Source organism: Ambystoma mexicanum, chromosome 1p (assembly GCF_040938575.1).
Source record: "Ambystoma mexicanum isolate Mex_15411 chromosome 1p, UKY_AmexF1_1, whole genome shotgun sequence".
Taxonomy (NCBI): domain Eukaryota; kingdom Metazoa; phylum Chordata; class Amphibia; order Caudata; family Ambystomatidae; genus Ambystoma; species Ambystoma mexicanum.
Window position 1 is genome coordinate 1474344922 of NC_090921.1, and position 18651 is coordinate 1474363572.

At 42.6% G+C, this 18651-nt stretch overlaps 12 non-coding genes across 12 annotated transcripts; all 12 read left to right on the forward strand.

The window, feature by feature from the left end:
- The first annotated feature begins 663 nt into the window (after nucleotides 1–663).
- Nucleotides 664–737, forward strand: TRNAI-AAU (transfer RNA isoleucine (anticodon AAU)). The gene has a single exon. It is a non-coding gene; the product is annotated as a tRNA-Ile (tRNA).
- Nucleotides 738–1415: 678 nt separating this feature from the next.
- On the forward strand, nucleotides 1416–1489 carry TRNAI-AAU (transfer RNA isoleucine (anticodon AAU)). Its single transcript has one exon. It is a non-coding gene; the product is annotated as a tRNA-Ile (tRNA).
- Nucleotides 1490–2212: 723 nt separating this feature from the next.
- TRNAI-AAU (transfer RNA isoleucine (anticodon AAU)) lies at nucleotides 2213–2286 on the forward strand. The gene has a single exon. It is a non-coding gene; the product is annotated as a tRNA-Ile (tRNA).
- Nucleotides 2287–2615: 329 nt separating this feature from the next.
- Nucleotides 2616–2689, forward strand: TRNAI-AAU (transfer RNA isoleucine (anticodon AAU)). The gene has a single exon. It is a non-coding gene; the product is annotated as a tRNA-Ile (tRNA).
- Nucleotides 2690–7787: 5098 nt separating this feature from the next.
- On the forward strand, nucleotides 7788–7861 carry TRNAI-AAU (transfer RNA isoleucine (anticodon AAU)). Its single transcript has one exon. It is a non-coding gene; the product is annotated as a tRNA-Ile (tRNA).
- Nucleotides 7862–8536: 675 nt separating this feature from the next.
- TRNAI-AAU (transfer RNA isoleucine (anticodon AAU)) lies at nucleotides 8537–8610 on the forward strand. The gene has a single exon. It is a non-coding gene; the product is annotated as a tRNA-Ile (tRNA).
- A 1949-nt stretch (nucleotides 8611–10559) lies between these two features.
- On the forward strand, nucleotides 10560–10633 carry TRNAI-AAU (transfer RNA isoleucine (anticodon AAU)). The gene has a single exon. It is a non-coding gene; the product is annotated as a tRNA-Ile (tRNA).
- A 1425-nt stretch (nucleotides 10634–12058) lies between these two features.
- TRNAI-AAU (transfer RNA isoleucine (anticodon AAU)) lies at nucleotides 12059–12132 on the forward strand. The gene has a single exon. It is a non-coding gene; the product is annotated as a tRNA-Ile (tRNA).
- Nucleotides 12133–12855: 723 nt separating this feature from the next.
- Nucleotides 12856–12929, forward strand: TRNAI-AAU (transfer RNA isoleucine (anticodon AAU)). Its single transcript has one exon. It is a non-coding gene; the product is annotated as a tRNA-Ile (tRNA).
- Nucleotides 12930–15510: 2581 nt separating this feature from the next.
- On the forward strand, nucleotides 15511–15584 carry TRNAI-AAU (transfer RNA isoleucine (anticodon AAU)). The gene has a single exon. It is a non-coding gene; the product is annotated as a tRNA-Ile (tRNA).
- A 675-nt stretch (nucleotides 15585–16259) lies between these two features.
- Nucleotides 16260–16333, forward strand: TRNAI-AAU (transfer RNA isoleucine (anticodon AAU)). The gene has a single exon. It is a non-coding gene; the product is annotated as a tRNA-Ile (tRNA).
- Nucleotides 16334–18126: 1793 nt separating this feature from the next.
- On the forward strand, nucleotides 18127–18200 carry TRNAI-AAU (transfer RNA isoleucine (anticodon AAU)). The gene has a single exon. It is a non-coding gene; the product is annotated as a tRNA-Ile (tRNA).
- The last annotated feature ends 451 nt before the right edge of the window (nucleotides 18201–18651 follow it).

An 18651-nucleotide genomic window follows, 5' to 3' on the forward strand; every position in this document is an offset into this window, starting at 1 on the left:
AAATATTTCTGCAGAAGCATGAGATTGATGCAGAATTGGCACTCACAGCTTTAGAGTTACTAACACAAGATTGCTGTTTTGTTGGAAGCAGCTGTGCATACATGGTCACGGGTCAGTACTGCTGCGGGACATAACCAATGTTGTTGTGAGGATAAGGGTTGTATTTGTGAATGTGTTAGGCATTTTCTTTCAAGGGAAGAAAACTCCCCCCTGCAACTGGCCTCCCTCCTATGCTCCAGTCAGAAGGCATACTTTTTCTGACTGAGCATGGTGCTAATCACGCCAAGTTAGCGGATTTGATCCCAGTATTGGCCACTTTGTCAATTTGGGAAATATTTCTGCAGAAGCATGAGATAGATGCAGAATTCCCACCCACAGCTTTAGATTTACTATGACTAGTTTGCTGTTTTGTTGGAAGCAGCAGTCCATACATGGTCACAGGTCAGTACTGCTGTGGGAAATGACCAATGAGATGCATTTAACCTTCTTTGTCCCAGTTCTACTTAAATGTGATGCAGGCTACAAGTCAGTTTGAAGATAATTGTCATATTCATGAATTTCCTTCAGATCACATGTAGTTTTTCTTTAGGTTGTTGTGAGGATAAGGGTTTTATGTGTGAATGAGTTAGGCATTTTTTTTCCAAGGGAAAAAGGCTCTCAGTTGGCCGGTTAGCTCAGTTGGTTAGAGCGTGGTGCTAATAACACCAAGGTCATGGGTTCGATCCCCGTATTGGCCACTTTGTCATTTTGGGAAATATTTCTGCAGAAGCATGAGATTGATGCAGAATTGGCACTCACAGCTTTAGAGTTACTAACACAAGATTGCTGTTTTGTTGGAAGCAGCTGTGCATACATGGTCATGGGTCAGTACTGCTGCGGGACATAACCAATGTTGTTGTGAGGATAAGGGTTGTATTTGTGAATGAGTTAGGCATTTTCTTTCAAGGGAAGAAAACTCCCCCCTGCAACTGGCCTCCCTCCTATGCTCCAGTCAGAAGGCATACTTTTTCTGACTGAGCATGGTGCTAATCACGCCAAGTTAGCGGATTTGATCCCAGTATTGGCCACTTTGTCAATTTGGGAAATATTTCTGCAGAAGCATGAGATTGATGCAGAATTCCCACCCACAGCTTTAGATTTACTATGACTAGTTTGCTGTTTTGTTGGAAGCAGCAGTCCATAAATGGTCACAGGTCAGTACTGCTGTGGGAAATGACCAATGAGATGCATTTAACCTTCTTTGTCCCAGTTCAACTTAAATGTGATGCAGGCTACAAGTCAGTTTGAAGATAATTGTCATATTCATGAATTTCCTTCAGATCACATGTAGTTTTTCTTTAGGTTGTTGTGAGGATAAGGGTTTTATGTGTGAATGAGTTAGGCATTTTTTTTCCAAGCGAAAAAGGCTCTCAGCTGGCCGGTTAGCTCAGTTGGTTAGAGAGTGGTGCTAATAACGCCAAGGTCATGGGTTCGATCCCCGTATTGGCCACTTTGTCATTTTGGGAAATATTTCTGCAGAAGCATGAGATTGATGCAGAATTGGCACTCACAGCTTTAGAGTTACTAACACAAGATTGCTGTTTTGTTGGTAGCAGCTCTGCATACATGGTCACGGGTCAGTACTGCTGCGGGACATAACCAATGTTGTTGTGAGGTTAAGGGTTGTATTTGTGAATGAGTTAGGCATTTTCTTTCAAGAGAAGAAAACTACCGCCTGCAACTGGCCTCCCTCCTATGCTCCAGTCAGAAGGCATACTTTTTCTGACTGAGCATGGTGCTAATCACGCCAAGTTAGCGAATTTGATCCCAGTATTGGCCACTTTGTCAATTTGGGAAATATTTCTGCAGAAGCATGAGATTGATGCAGAATTCCCACCCACAGCTTTAGATTTACTATGACTAGTTTGCTGTTTTGTTTCAAGCAGCAGTCCATAAATGGTCACGGGTCAGTACTGCTGCGGGACTTCCAATGAGATGCATTTAACCTTCTTTGTCCCAGTTCTACTTAAATGTGATGCAGGCTACAAGTCAGTTTGAAGATAATTGTCATATTCATGAATTTCCTTCAGATCACATGTAGTTTTTCTTTAGGTTGTTGTGAGGATAAGGGTTTTATGTGTGAATGAGTTAGGCATTTTTTTCCAAGGGAAGAAAAAATCCCCCTGCAACTGGCCTCCCTCTTATGCTCCAGTCAGAAACAGGACTCTCAGCTGGCCGGTTAGCTCAGTTGGTTAGAGCGTGGTGCTAATAACGCCAAGGTTACGGGTTTGATCCCCGTATTGGCCACTTTGTCATTTTGGGAAATATTTCTGCAGAAGCATGAGATTGATGCAGAATTGGCACTCACAGCTTTAGAGTTACTAATGACCAATGAGATGCATTTAACCTTCTTTGTCCCAGTTCTACTTAAATGTGATGCAGGCTACAAGTCAGTTTGAAGATAATTGTCATATTCGTGAATTTCCTTCAGATCACATGTAGTTTTTCTTTAGGTTGTTGTGAGGATAAGGGTTTTATGTGTGAATGAGTTAGGCATTTTTTTTTCCAAGGGAAGAAAAAGTCCCCCTGCAACTGGCCTCCCTCTTATGCTCCAGTCAGAAACATGCCTCTCAGCTGGCCGGTTAGCTCAGTTGGTTAGAGCGTGGTGCTAATAACGCCACGGTCACGGGTTCGATCCCCGTATTGGCCACTTTGTCATTTTGGGAAATATTTCTGCAGAAGCATGAGATTGATGCAGAATTGGCACTCACAGCTTTAGAGTTACTAACACAAGATTGCTGTTTTGTTGGAAGCAGCTGTGCATACATAGTCACGGGTCAGTACTGCTGCGGACATAACCAATGTTGTTGTGAGGATAAGGGTTGTTTTTGTGAATGAGTTAGGCATTTTCTTTCAAGGGAAGAAAACTCCCCCCTGCAACTGGCCTCCCTCCTATGCTCCAGTCAGAAGGCATACTTTTTCTGACTGAGCATGGTGCTAATCACGCCAAGTTAGCGAATTTGATCCCAGTATTGGCCACTTTGTCAATTTGGGAAATATTTCTGCAGAAGCATGAGATTGATGCAGAATTCCCACCCACAGCTTTAGATTTACTATGACTAGTTTGCTGTTTTGTTGGAAGCAGCAGTCCATAAATGGTCACAGGTCAGTACTGCTGTGGGAAATGACCAATGAGATGCATTTAACCTTCTTTGTCCCAGTTCTACTTAAATGTGATGCAGGCTACAAGTCAGTTTGAAGATAATTGTCATATTCATGAATTTCCTTCAGATCACATGTAGTTTTTCTTTAGGTTGTTGTGAGGATAAGGGTTTTATGTGTGAATGACTTAGGCATTTTTTTTCCAAGGGAAGAAAAAATCCCCCTGCAACTGGCCTCCCTCTTATGCTCCAGTCAGAAGCAGGGCTCTCTGCTGGTTGGTTAGCTCAGTTGATTAGAGTGTGGTGCTAATAACGCCAAGGTCACGGGTTCGATCCCTGTATTGGCCACTTTGTCATTTTGGGAAATATTTCTGCAGAAGCATGAGATTGATGCAGAATTGGCACTCACAGCTTTAGAGTTACTAACAAAGATTGCTGTTTTGTTGGAAGCAGCTGTGCATACATGGTCTCGGGTCAGTACTGCTGCGGGACATAACCAATGTTGTTGTGAGGATAAGGGTTGTATTTGTGAATGAGTTAGGCATTTTCTTTCAAGGGAAGAAAGCTCCCCCCTGCAACTGGCCTCCCTCCTATGCTCCAGTCAGAAGGCATACTTTTTCTGACTGAGCATGGTGCTAATCACGCCAAGTTAGCGAATTTGATCCCAGTATTGGCCACTTTGTCAATCTGGGAAATATTTCTGCAGAAGGATGAGATTGATGCAGAATTCCCACCCACAGCTTTAGATTTACTATGACTAGTTTCCTGTTTTGTTGGAAGCAGCAGTCCATAAATGGTCACAGGTCAGTACTGCTGTGGGAAATGACCAATGAGATGCATTTAACCTTCTTTGTCCCGGTTCTACTTAAATGTGATGCAGGCTACAAGTCAGTTTGAAGATAATTGTCATATTCATGAATTTCCTTCAGATCACATGTAGTTTTTCTTTAGGTTGTTGTGAGGATAAGGGTTTTATGTGTGAATGAGTTAGGCATTTTTTTTCCAAGGGAAGAAAAAATCCCCCTGCAACTGGCCTCCCTCTTATGGTCCAGTCAGAAACAAGACTCTTAGCTGGTCGGTTAGCTCAGTTGGTTAGAGCATGGTGCTAATAACGTCACGGGTTCGATCCCCGTATTGGCCACTTTGTCATTTTGGGAAATATTTCTGCAGAAGCATGAGATTGATGCAGAATTGGCACTCACAGCTTTAGAGTTACTAACACAAGATTGCTGTTTTGTTGGTAGCAGCTGTGCATACATGGTCACGGGTCAGTACTGCTGCGGGACATAACCAATGTTGTTGTGTGGATAAGGGTTGTATTTGTGAATGAGTTAGGCATTTTCTTTCAAGGGAAGAAAACCCCCCCCTGCAACTGGCCTCCCTCCTATGCTCCAGTCAGAAGGCATACTTTTTCTGACTGAACATGGTGCTAATCACGCCAAGTTAGCGAATTTGATCCCAGTATTGGCCACTTTGTCAATTTGGGAAATATTTCTGCAGAAGCATGAGATTGATGCAGAATTCCCACCCACAGCTTTAGATTTACTATGACTAGTTTGCTGTTTTGTTGGAAGCAGCAGTCCATAAATGGTCACAGGTCAGTACTGCTGTGGGAAATGACCAATGAGATGCATTTAACCTTCTTTGTCCCAGTTCTACTTAAATGTGATGCAGGCTACAAGTCAGTTTGAAGATAATTGTCATATTCATGAATTTCCTTCAGATCACATGTAGTTTTTCTTTAGGTTGTTGTGAGGATAAGGGTATTATATGTGAATGAGTTAGGCATTTTTTTTCCAAGGGAAGAAAAAATCCCCCTGCAACTGGCCTCCCTCTTATGGTCCAGTCAGAAATATGCCTCTCAGCTGGCTGGTTAGCTCAGTTGGTTAGAGCGTGGTGCTAATAATGCCAAGGTCACGGGTTCGATTCGATCCCCGTATTGTCCACTTTGTCATTTTGGGAAATATTTCTGCAGAAGGATGAGATTGATGCAGAATTGGCACTCACAGCTTTAGAGTTACTAACACAAGATTGCTGTTTTGTTGGAAGCAGCTGTGCATACATAGTCACGGGTCAGTACTGCTGCGGACATTACCAATGTTGTTCTGAGGATAAGGGTTGTATTTGTGAATGAGTTAGGCATTTTCTTTCAAGGAAAGAAAACTCCCCCCTGCAACTGGCCTCCCTCCTATGCTCCAGTCAGAAGCATACTTTTTCTGACTGAGCATGGTGCTAATCACGCCAAGTTAGCGAATTTGATCCCAGTATTGGCCACTTTGTCAATTTGGGAAAAATGTCTGCAGAAGCATTAGATTGATGCAGAATTCCCACCCACAGCTTTAGATTTACTATGACAAGTTTGCTGTTTTGTTGGAAGCAGCAGTCCATAAATGGTCACAGGTCAGTACTGCTGTGGGAAATGACCAATGAGATGCATTTAACCTTCTTTGTCGCAGTACTACTTAAATGTGATGCAGGCCACAAGTCAGTTTGAAGATAATTGTAATATTCATGAATTTCCTTCAGATCACATGGCGTTTTTCTTTAGGTTGTTGTGAGGATAAGGGTTGTCTGTGTGAATGAGTTAGGAATTTTGTTTCCAAGGGAAGAAAACATCCCCCTACAACTGGCCTCCTGCTTATGCTTGAGTCAGAAACAAAACTCTCAGCTGGCTGTTTAGCTCATTTGGTTAGAGCGTGGTGCTAATAATGGCAAGGTCACGGGTCCCCTTATTGGCCTCCTTGTCATTTTGGGAAATATTTCTGCAGAAGCATGAGATTGATGCAGAATTGGCACTCACAGCTTTAGAGTTACTAACACAAGATTGCTGTTTTGTTGGAAGCAGCAGTCCATAAATGGTCACAGGTCAGTACTGCTGTGGGAACCTTCTTTGTCCCAGTTCTACTTAAATGTGATGCAGGCTACAAGTCAGTTTGAAGATAATTGTCATATTCATGAATTTCCTTCAGATCACATGTAGTTTTTCTTTAGGTTGTTGTGAGGATAAGGGTTTTATGTGTGAATGAGTTAGGCATTTTTTTCCAAGGGAAGAAAAAATCCCCCTGCAACTGGCCTCCCTCTTATGCTCCAGTCAGAAATATGCCGCTCAGTTGGTTAGAGCGTGGTGCTAATAACGCCAAGGTCACGGGTTCGATCCCCGTATTGGCCACTTTATCATTTTGGGAAATATTTCTGCAGAAGCATGAGATTGATGCAGAATTGGCACTCACAGCTTTAGAGTTACTAACACAAGATTGCTGTTTTGTTGGAAGCAGCTGTGCATACATAGTCACGGGTCAGTACTGCTGCGGACATAACCAATGTTGTTGTGAGGATAAGGGTTGTATTTGTGAATGAGTTAGGCATTTTCTTTCAAGGGAAGAAAACTCCCCCCTGCAACTGGCCTCCCTCCTATGCTCCAGTCAGAAGGCATACTTTTTCTGACTGAGCATGGTGCTAATCACGCCAAGTTAGCGAATTTGATCCCAGTATTGGCCACTTTGTCAATTTGGGAAATATTTCTGCAGAAGCATGAGATTGATGCAGAATTCCCACCCACAGCTTTAGATTTACAATGACTAGTTTGCTGTTTTGTTGGAAGCAGCAGTCCATACATAAATCGTCACAGGTCAGTACTGCTGTGGGAAAAGACCAATGAGATGCATTTAACCTTCTTTGTCCCAGTTCTACTTAAATGTGATGCAGGCTACAAGTCAGTTTGAAGATAATTGTCATATTCATGAATTTCCTTCAGATCACATGTAGTTTTTCTTTAGGTTGTTGTGAGGATAAGGGTTTTATGTGTGAATGAGTTAGGCATTTTTTTCCAAGGGAAGAAAAAATCCCCCTGCAACTGGCCTCCCTCTTATGCTCCAGTCAGAAATATGCCTCTCAGCTGGCCGGTTAGCTCAGTTGGTTGGAGCGTGGTGCTAATAACGCCAAGGTCACGGGTTTGATCCCCGTATTGGCCACTTTGTCAATTTGGGAAATATTTCTGCAGAAGGATGAGATTGATGCAGAATTGGCACTCACAGCTTTAGAGTTACTAACACAAGATTGCTGTTTTGTTGGAAGCAGCTGTGCATACATAGTCACGGGTCAGTACTACTGCGGACATAACCAATGTTGTTGTGAGGATAAAGGTTGTATTTGTGAATGAGTTAGGCATTTTCTTTCAAGGGAAGAAAACTCCCCCCTGCAACTGGCCTCCCTCCTATGCTCCAGTCAGAAGGCATACTTTTTCTGACTGAGCATGGTGCTAATCACGCCAAGTTAGCGAAATTGATCCCAGTATTGGCCACTTTGTCAATTTGGGAAATATTTCTGCAGAAGCATGAGATTGATGCAGAATTCCCACCCACAGCTTTAGATTTATTATGACAAGTTTGCTGTTTTGTTGGAAGCAGCAGTCCATAAATGGTCACAGGTCAGTACTGCTGTGGGAAATGACCAATGAGATGCATTTAACCTTCTTTGTCCCAGTTCTACTTAAATGTGATGCAGGCTACAAGTCAGTTTGAAGATAATTGTCATATTCATGAATTTCCTTCAGATCACATGTAGTTTTTCTTTAGGTTGTTGTGAGGATAAGGGTTTTATGTGTGAATGAGTTAGGCATTTTTTTCCAAGGGAAAGAGACTGTCAGCTGGCCGGTTAGCTCAGTTGGTTAGAGCGTGGTGCTAATAAGGCCAAGGTCACGGGTTCGATCCCCGTATTGGCCACTTTGTCATTTTGGGAAATATTTCTGCAGAAGGATGAGATTGATGCAGAATTGGCACTCACAGCTTTAGAGTTACTAACACAAGATTGCTGTTTTGTTGGAAGCAGCTGTGCATATAGTCACGGGTCAGTACTGCTGCGGACATAACCAATGTTGCTGTGAGGATAAGGGTTGTATTTGTGAATGAGTTAGGCATTTTCTTTCAAGGGAAGAAAACTCCCCCCTGCAACTGGCCTCCCTCCTATGCTCCAGTCAGAAGGCATACTTTTTCTGACTGAGCATGGTGCTAATCACGCCAAGTTAGCGAATTTGATCCCAGTATTGGCCACTTTGTCAATTTGGGAAATATTTCTGCAGAAGCATGAGATTGATGCAGAATTCCCACCCACAGCTTTAGATTTACTATGACTAGTTTGCTGTTTTGTTGGAAGCAGCAGTCCATAAATGGTCACAGGTCAGTACTGCTGTGGGAAATGACCAATGAGATGCATTTAACCTTCTTTGTCCCAGTTCTACTTAAATGTGATGCAGGCTACAAGTCAGTTTGAAGATAATTGTCATATTCATGAATTTCCTTCAGATCACATGTAGTTTTTCTTTAGGTTGTTGTGAGGATAAGGGTTTTATGTGTGAATGTGTTAGGCATTTTTTTTCCAAGGGAAAAGGACTTTCAGCTGGCCGGTTAGCTCAGTTGGTTAGAGCGTGGTGCTAATAATGCCAAGGTCATGGGTTCGATCCCCGTATTGGCCACTTTGTCATTTTGGGAAATATTTCTGCAGAAGCATGAGATTGATGCAGAATTGGCACTCACAGCTTTAGAGTTACTAACACAAGATTGCTGTTTTGTTGGAAGCAGCTGTGCATACATGGTCACGGGTCGGTACTGCTGCGGGACATAACCAATGTTGTTGTGAGGATAAGGGTTGTATTTGTGAATGAGTTAGGCATTTTCTTTCAAGGGAAGAAAACTACCCCCTGCAACTGGCCTCCCTCCTATGCTCCAGTCAGAAGGCATACTTTTTCTGACTGAGCATGGTGCTAATCACGCCAAGTTAGCGAATTTGATCCCAGCATTGGCCACTTTGTCAATTTGGGAAATATTTCTACAGAAGCATGAGATTGATGCAGAATTCCCACCCACAGCTTTAGATTTACTATGACTAGTTTGCTGTTTTGTTTCAAGCAGCAGTCCATAAATGGTCACGGGTCAGTACTGCTGCGGCACTTCCAATGAGATGCATTTAACCTTCTTTGTCCCAGTTCTACTTAAATGTGATGCAGGCTACAAGTCAGTTTGAAGATAATTGTCATATTCATGAATTTCCTTCAGATCACATGTAGTTTTTCTTTAGGTTGTTGTGAGGATAAGGGTTTTATGTGTGAATGATTTAGGCATTTTTTTCCAAGGGAAGAAAAAATCCCCCTGCAACTGGCCTCCCTCTTATGCTCCAGTCAGAAATATGCCTCTCAGCTGGCCGGTTAGCTCAGTTGGTTAGAAGGTCACGGGTTCGATCCCCGTATTAGCCACTTTGTCATTTTGGGAAATATTTCTGCAGAAGGATGAGATTGATGCAGAATTGGCACTCACAGCTTTAGAGTTACTAACACAGATTGCTGTTTTGTTGGAAGCAGCTGTGCATACATAGTCACGGGTCAGTACTGCTGCGGACATAACCAATGTTGTTGTGAGGATAAGGGTTGTATTTGTGAATGAGTTAGGCATTTTCTTTCAAGGGAAGAAAACTCCCCCCTGCAACTGGCCTCCCTCCTATGCTCCAGTCAGAAAGCATACTTTTTCTGACTGAGCATGGTGCTAATCACGCCAAGTTAGCGAATTTGATCCCAGTATTGGCCACTTTGTCAATTTGGGAAATGTTTCTGCAGAAGCATGAGATTGATGCAGAATTCCCACCCACAGCTTTAGATTTACTATGACTAGTTTGCTGTTTTGTTGGAAGCAGCAATCCATAAATGGTCACAGGTCAGTACTGCTGTGGGAAATGACCAATGAGATGCATTTAACCTTCTTTGTCCCAGTTCTACTTAAATGTGATGCAGGCTACAAGTCAGTTTGAAGATAATTGTCATATTCATGAATTTCCTTCAGATCACATGTAGTTTTTCTTTAGGTTGTTGTGAGGATAAGGGTTTTATGTGTGAATGAGTTAGGCATTTTTTTTCCAAGGGAAGAAAAAATCCCCCTGCAACTGGCCTCCCTCCTATGCTCCAGTCAGAAGGCATACTTTTTCTGACTGAGCATGGTGCTAATCACGCCAAGTTAGCGAATTTGATCCCAGCATTGGCCACTTTGTCAATTTGGGAAATATTTCTGCAGAAGCATGAGATTGATGCAGAATTCCCACCCACAGCTTTAGATTTACTAAGACTAGTTTGCTGTTTTGTTTCAAGCAGCAGTCCATAAATGGTCACGGGTCAGTACTGCTGCGGCACTTCCAATGAGATGCATTTAACCTTCTTTGTCCCAGTTCTACTTAAATGTGATGCAGGCTACAAGTCAGTTTGAAGATAATTGTCATATTCATGAATTTCCTTCAGATCACATGTAGTTTTTCTTTAGGTTGTTGTGAGGATAAGGGTTTTATGTGTGAATGAGTTAGGCATTTTTTTCCAAGGGAAGAAAAAATCCCCCTGCAACTGGCCTCCCTCTTATGCTCCAGTCAGAAATATGCCTCTCAGCTGGCCGGTTAGCTCAGTTGGTTAGAGCGTGGTGCTAATAACGCCAAGGTCACGGGTTCGATCCCCGTATTGGCCACTTTATCATTTTGGGAAATATTTCTGCAGAAGCATGAGATTGATGCAGAATTGGCACTCACAGCTTTAGAGTTACTAACACAAGATTGCTGTTTTGTTGGAAGCAGCTGTGCATACATAGTCACGGGTCAGTACTGCTGCGGACATAACCAATGTTGTTGTGAGGATAAGGGTTGTATTTGTGAATGAGTTAGGCATTTTCTTTCAAGGGAAGAAAACTCCCCCCTGCAACTGGCCTCCCTCCTATGCTCCAGTCAGAAGGCATACTTTTTCTGACTGAGCATGGTGCTAATCACGCCAAGTTAGCGAATTTGATCCCAGTATTGGCCACTTTGTCAATTTGGGAAATATTTCTGCAGAAGCATGAGATTGATGCAGAATTCCCACCCACAGCTTTAGATTTACTATGACTAGTTTGCTGTTTTGTTGGAAGGAGCAGTCCATAAATCGTCACAGGTCAGTACTGCTGTGGGAAATGACCAATGAGATGCATTTAACCTTCTTTGTCCCAGTTCTACTTAAATGTGATGCAGGCTACAAGTCAGTTTGAAGATAATTGTCATATTCATGAATTTCCTTCAGATCACATGTAGTTTTTCTTTAGGTTGTTGTGAGGATAAGGGTTTTATGTGTGAATGAGTTAGGCATTTTTTTCCAAGGGAAAGAGACTGTCAGCTGGCCGGTTAGCTCAGTTGGTTAGAGCGTGGTGCTAATAAGGCCAAGGTCACGGGTTTGATCCCCGTATTGGCCACTTTGTCATTTTGGGAAATATTTCTGCAGAAGGATGAGATTGATGCAGAATTGGCACTCACAGCTTTAGAGTTACTAACACAAGATTGCTGTTTTGTTGGAAGCAGCTGTGCATATAGTCACGGGTCAGTACTGCTGCGGACATAACCAATGTTGCTGTGAGGATAAGGGTTGTATTTGTGAATGAGTTAGGCATTTTCTTTCAAGGGAAGAAAACTCCCCCCTGCAACTGGCCTCCCTCCTATGCTCCAGTCAGAAGGCATACTTTTTCTGACTGAGCATGGTGCTAATCACGCCAAGTTAGCGAATTTGATCCCAGTATTGGCCACTTTGTCAATTTGGGAAATATTTCTGCAGAAACATGAGATTGATGCAGAATTCCCACCCACAGCTTTAGATTTACTATGACTAGTTTGCTGTTTTGTTGGAAGCAGCAGTCCATAAATGGTCACAGGTCAGTACTGCTGTGGGAAATGACCAATGAGATGCATTTAACCTTCTTTGTCCCAGTTCTACTTAAATGTGATGCAGGCTACAAGTCAGTTTGAAGATAATTGTCATATTCATGAATTTCCTTCAGATCACATGTAGTTTTTCTTTAGGTTGTTGTGAGGATAAGGGTTTTATGTGTGAATGAGTTAGGCATTTTTTTTCCAAGGGAAAAAGACTTTCAGCTGGCCGGTTAGCTCAGTTGGTTAGAGCGTGGTGCTAATAATGCCAAGGTCATGGGTTCGATCCCCGTATTGGCCACTTTGTCATTTTGGGAAATATTTCTGCAGAAGCATGAGATTGATGCAGAATTGGCACTCACAGCTTTAGAGTTACTAACACAAGATTGCTGTTTTGTTGGAAGCAGCTGTGCATACATGGTCACGGGTCAGTACTGCTGCGGGACATAACCAATGTTGTTGTGAGGATAAGGGTTGTATTTGTGAATGAGTTAGGCATTTTCTTTCAAGGGAAGAAAACTACCCCCTGCAACTGGCCTCCCTCCTATGCTCCAGTCAGAAGGCATACTTTTTCTGACTGAGCATGGTGCTAATCACGCCAAGTTAGCGAATTTGATCCCAGCATTGGCCACTTTGTCAATTTGGGAAATATTTCTGCAGAAGCATGAGATTGATGCAGAATTCCCACCCACAGCTTTAGATTTACTATGACTAGTTTGCTGTTTTGTTTCAAGCAGCAGTCCATAAATGGTCACGGGTCAGTACTGCTGCGGCACTTCCAATGAGATGCATTTAACCTTCTTTGTCCCAGTTCTACTTAAATGTGATGCAGGCTACAAGTCAGTTTGAAGATAATTGTCATATTCATGAATTTCCTTCAGATCACATGTAGTTTTTCTTTAGGTTGTTGTGAGGATAAGGGTTTTATGTGTGAATGAGTTAGGCATTTTTTTCCAAGGGAAGAAAAAATCCCCCTGCAACTGGCCTCCCTCTTATGCTCCAGTCAGAAATATGCCTCTCAGCTGGCCGGTTAGCTCAGTTGGTTAGAGCGTGGTGCTAATAACGCCAAGGTCACGGGTTCGATCCCCGTATTAGTCGCTTTGTCATTTTGGGAAATATTTCTGCAGAAGGATGAGATTGATGCAGAATTGGCACTCACAGCTTTAGAGTTACTAACACAGATTGCTGTTTTGTTGGAAGCAGCTGTGCATACATAGTCACGGGTCAGTACTGCTGCGGACATAACCAATGTTGTTGTGAGGATAAGGGTTGTATTTGTGAATGAGTTAGGCATTTTCTTTCAAGGGAAGAAAACTCCACCCTGCAACTGGCCTCCCTCCTATGCTCCAGTCAGAAAGCATACTTTTTCTGACTGAGCATGGTGCTAATCACGCCAAGTTAGCGAATTTGATCCCAGTATTGGCCACTTTGTCAATTTGGGAAATATTTCTGCAGAAGCATGAGATTGATGCAGAATTCCCACCCACAGCTTTAGATTTACTATGACTAGTTTGCTGTTTTGTTGGAAGCAGCAGTCCATAAATGGTCACAGGTCAGTACTGCTGTGGGAAATGACCAATGAGATGCATTTAACCTTCTTTGTCCCAGTTCTACTTAAATGTGATGCAGGCTACAAGTCAGTTTGAAGATAATTGTCATATTCATGAATTTCCTTCAGATCACATGTAGTTTTTCTTTAGGTTGTTGTGAGGATAAGGGTTTTATGTGTGAATGAGTTAGGCATTTTTTTTCCAAGGGAAGAAAAAATCCCCCTGCAACTGGCCTCCCTCTTATGCTCCAGTTAGAAATATGCCTCTCAGCTGGCTGGTTAGCTCAGTTGGTTAGAGCGTGGTGCTAATAACACCAAGGTCACGGGTTCAATCTTTATCATTTTGGGAAATATTTCTGCAGAAGGATGAGATTGATGCAGAATTGGCACTCACAGCTTTAGAGTTACTAACACAAGATTGCTGTTTTGTTGGAAGCAGCTGTGCATACATAGTCACGGGTCAGTACTGCTGCGGACATAACCAATGTTGTTGTGAGGATAAGGGTTGTATTTGTGAATGAGTTAGGCATTTTCTTTCAAGGGAAGAAAACTCCCCCCTGCAACTGGCCTCCCTCCTATGCTCCAGTCAGAAGGCATACTTTTTCTGACTGAGCATGGTGCTAATCACGCCAAGTTAGCGAATTTGATCCCAGTATTGGCCACTTTGTCAATTTGGGAAATATTTCTGCAGAAGCATGAGATTGATGCAGAATTCCCACCCACAGCTTTAGATTTACTATGACTAGTTTCCTGTTTTGTTGGAAGCAGCAGTCCATAAATGGTCACAGGTCAGTACTGCTGTGGGAAATGACCAATGAGATGCATTTAACCTTCTTTGTCCCAGTTCTACTTAAATGTGATGCAGGCTACAAGTCAGTTTGAAGATAATTGTCATATTCGTGAATTTCCTTCAGATCACATGTAGTTTTTCTTTAGGTTGTTGTGAGGATAAGGGTTTTATGTGTGAATGAGTTAGGCATTTTTTTTCCAAGGGAAGAAAAAATCCCCCTGCAACTGGCCTCCCTCTTATGCTCCAGTTAGAAATATGCCTCTCAGCTGGCCGGTTAGCTCAGTTGGTTAGAGCGTGGTGCTAATAACGCCAAGGTCACGGGTTCCGTATTGGCCACTTTGTCATTTTGGGAAATATTTCTGCAGAAGGATGAGATTGATGCAGAATTGGCACTCACAGCTTTAGAGTTACTAACACAAGATTGCTGTTTTGTTGGAAGCAGCTGTGCATACATAGTCACGGGTCAGTACTGCTGCGGACATAACCAATGTTGTTGTGAGGATAAGGGTTGTATTTGTGAATGAGTTAGGCATTTTCTTTCAAGGGAAGAAAACTCCCCCCTGCAACTGGCCTCCCTCCTATGCTCCAGTCAGAAGGCTTACTTTTTCTGACTGAGCATGGTGCTAATCACGCCAAGTTAGCAAATTTGATCCCAGTATTGGCCACTTTGTCAATTTGGGAAATATTTCTGCAGAAGGATGAGATTGATGCAGAATTGGCACTCACAGCTTTAGAGTTACTAACACAAGATTGCTGTTTTGTTGGAAGCAGCTGTGCATACATAGTCACGGGTCAGTACTACTGCGGACATAACCAATGTTGTTGTGAGGATAAGGGTTGTATTTGTGAATGAGTTAGGCATTTTCTTTCAAGGGAAGAAAACTACACCCTGCAACTGGCCTCCCTCCTATGCTCCAGTCAGAAGGCATACTTTTTCTGACTGAGCATGGTGCTAATCACGCCAAGTTAGCGAAATTGATCCCAGTATTGGCCACTTTGTCAATTTGGGAAATATTTCTGCAGAAGCATGAGATTGATGCAGAATTCCCACCCACAGCTTTAGATTTACTATGACAAGTTTGCTGTTTTGTTGGAAGCAGCAGTCCATAAATGGTCACAGGTCAGTACTGTGTGGGAAATGACCAATGAGATGCATTTAACCTTCTTTGTCCCAGTTCTACTTAAATGTGATGCAGGCTACAAGTCAGTTTGAAGATAATTGTCATATTCATGAATTTCCTTCAGATCACATGTAGTTTTTCTTTAGGTTGTTGTGAGGATAAGGGTTTTATGTGTGAATGAGTTAGGCATTTTTTTCCAAGGGAAAGAGACTCTCAGCTGGCCGGTTAGCTCAGTTGGTTAGAGCGTGGTGCTAATAACGCCAAGGTCACGGGTTCGATCCCCGTATTGGCCACTTTGTCATTTTGGGAAATATTTCTGCAGAAGGATGAGATTGATGCAGAATTGGCACTCACAGCTTTAGAGTTACTAACACAAGATTGCTGTTTTGTTGGAAGCAGCTGTGCATATAGTCACGGGTCAGTACTGCTGCGGACATAACCAATGTTGCTGTGAGGATAAGGGTTGTATTTGTGAATGAGTTAGGCATTTTCTTTCAAGGGAAGAAAACTCCCCCCTGCAACTGGCCTCCCTCCTATGCTCCAGTCAGAAGGCATACTTTTTCTGACTGAGCATGGTGCTTATCACGCCAAGTTAGCGAATTTGATCCCAGTATTGGCCACTTTGTCAATTTGGGAAATATTTCTGCAGAAGCATGAGATTGATGCAGAATTCCCACCCACAGCTTTAGATTTACTATGACTAGTTTGCTGTTTTGTTGGAAGCAGCAGTCCATAAATGGTCACAGGTCAGTACTGCTGTGGGAAATGACCAATGAGATGCATTTAACCTTCTTTGTCCCAGTTCTACTTAAATGTGATGCAGGCTACAAGTCAGTTTGAAGATAATTGTCATATTCATGAATTTCCTTCAGATCACATGTAGTTTTTCTTTAGGTTGTTGTGAGGATAAGGGTTTTATGTGTGAATGAGTTAGGCATTTTTTTTCCAAGGGAAAAAGACTTTCAGCTGGCCGGTTAGCTCAGTTGGTTAGAGCGTGGTGCTAATAACGCCAAGGTCATGGGTTCGATCCCCGTATTGGCCACTTTGTCATTTTGGGAAATATTTCTGCAGAAGCATGAGATTGATGCAGAATTGGCACTCACAGCTTTAGAGTTACTAACACAAGTTTGCTGTTTTGTTGGAAGCAGCTGTGCATACATGGTCACGGGTCAGTACTGCTGCGGGACATAACCAATGTTGTTGTGAGGATAAGGGTTGTATTTGTGAATGAGTTAGGCATTTTCTTTCAAGGGAAGAAAACTCCCCCTGCAACTGGCCTCCCTCCTATGCTCCAGTCAGAAGGCATACTTTTTCTGACTGAGCATGGTGCTAATCACGCCAAGTTAGCGAATTTGATCCCAGTAATGGCCACTTTGTCAATTTGGGAAATATTTCTGCAGAAGCATGAGATTGATGCAGAATTGGCACTCACAGCTTTAGAGTTACTAACACAAGATTGCTGTTTTGTTGGTAGCAGCTGTGCATACATGGTCACGGGTCAGTACTGCTGCGGACATAACCAATGTTGCTGTGAGTATAAGGGTTGTATTTGTGAATGAGTTAGGCATTTTCTTTCAAGGGAAGAAAACTCCCCCCTGCAACTGGCCTCCCTCCTATGCTCCAGTCAGAAGGCATACTTTTTCTGACTGAGCATGGTGCTAATCACGCCAAGTTAGCGAATTTGATCCCAGTATTGGCCACTTTGTCAATTTGGGAAATATTTCTGCAGAAGCATGAGATTGATGCAGAATTCCCACCCACAGCTTTAGATTTACTATGACTAGTTTGCTGTTTTGTTGGAAGCAGCAGTCCATAAATGGTCACAGGTCAGTACTGCTGTGGGAAATGACCAATGAGATGCATTTAACCTTCTTTGTCCCAGTTCTACTTAAATGTGATGCAGGCTACAAGTCAGTTTGAAGATAATTGTCATATTCATGAATTTCCTTCAGATCACATGTAGTTTTTCTTTAGGTTGTTGTGAGGATAAGGGTATTATATGTGAATGAGTTAGGCATTTTTTTTCCAAGGGAAGAAAAAATCCCCGTGCAACTGGCCTCCCTCTTATGGTCCAGTCAGAAATATGCCGGTTAGCTCAGTTGGTTAGAGCGTGGTGCTAATAACGCCAAGGTCACGGGTTTGATCCCTGTATTGGCCACTTTGTCATTTTGGGAAATATTTCTGCAGAAGGATGAGATTGATGCAGAATTGGCACTCACAGCGTTAGAGTTACTAACATAAGATTGCTGTTTTGTTGGAAGCAGCTGTGCATACATAGTCACGCGTCAGTACTGCTGCGGACATAACCAATGTTGTTGTGAGGATAAGGGTTGTATTTGTGAATGAGTTAGGCATTTTCTTTCAAGGGAAGAAAACTCCCCCCTGCAACTGGCCTCCCTCCTATGCTCCAGTCAGAAGGCATACTTTTTCTGACTGAGCATGGTGCTAATCACGCCAAGTTAGCGAATTTGATCCCAGTATTGGCCACTTTGTCAATTTGGGAAATATTTCTGCAGAAGCATGAGATTGATGCAGAATTCCCACCCACAGCTTTAGATTTACTATGACTAGTTTGCTGTTTTGTTGGAAGCAGCAGTCCATAAATGGTCACAGGTCAGTACTGCTGTGGGAAATGACCAATGAGATGCATTTAACCTTCTTTGTCCCAGTTCTACTTAAATGTGATGCAGGCTACAAGTCAGTTTGAAGATAATTGTCATATTCATGAATTTCCTTCAGATCACATGTAGTTTTTCTTTAGGTTGTTGTGAGGATAAGGGTTTTATGTGTGAATGAGTTAGGCATTTTTTTTCCAAGGGAAAAAGACTTTCAGCTGGCCGGTTAGCTCAGTTGGTTAGAGCGTGGTGCTAATAACGCCAAGGTCATGGGTTCGATCCCCGTATTGGCCACTTTGTCATTTTGGGAAATATTTCTGCAGAAGCATGAGATTGATGCAGAATTGGCACTCACAGCTTTAGAGTTACTAACACAAGTTTGCTGTTTTGTTGGAAGCAGCTGTGCATACATGGTCACAGGTCAGTACTGCTGCGGGACATAACCAATGTTGTTGTGAGGATAAGGGTTGTATTTGTGAATGAGTTAGGCATTTTCTTTCAAGGGAAGAAAACTCCCCCTGCAACTGGCCTCCCTCATATGCTCCAGTGAGAAGGCATACTTTTTCTGACTGAGCATGGTGCTAATCACGCCAAGTTAGCGAATTTGATCCCAGTATTGGCCACTTTGTCAATTTGGGAAATATTTCTGCAGAAGCATGAGATTGATGCAGAATTGGCACTCACAGCTTTAGAGTTACTAACACAAGATTGCTGTTTTGTTGGTAGCAGCTGTGCATACATGGTC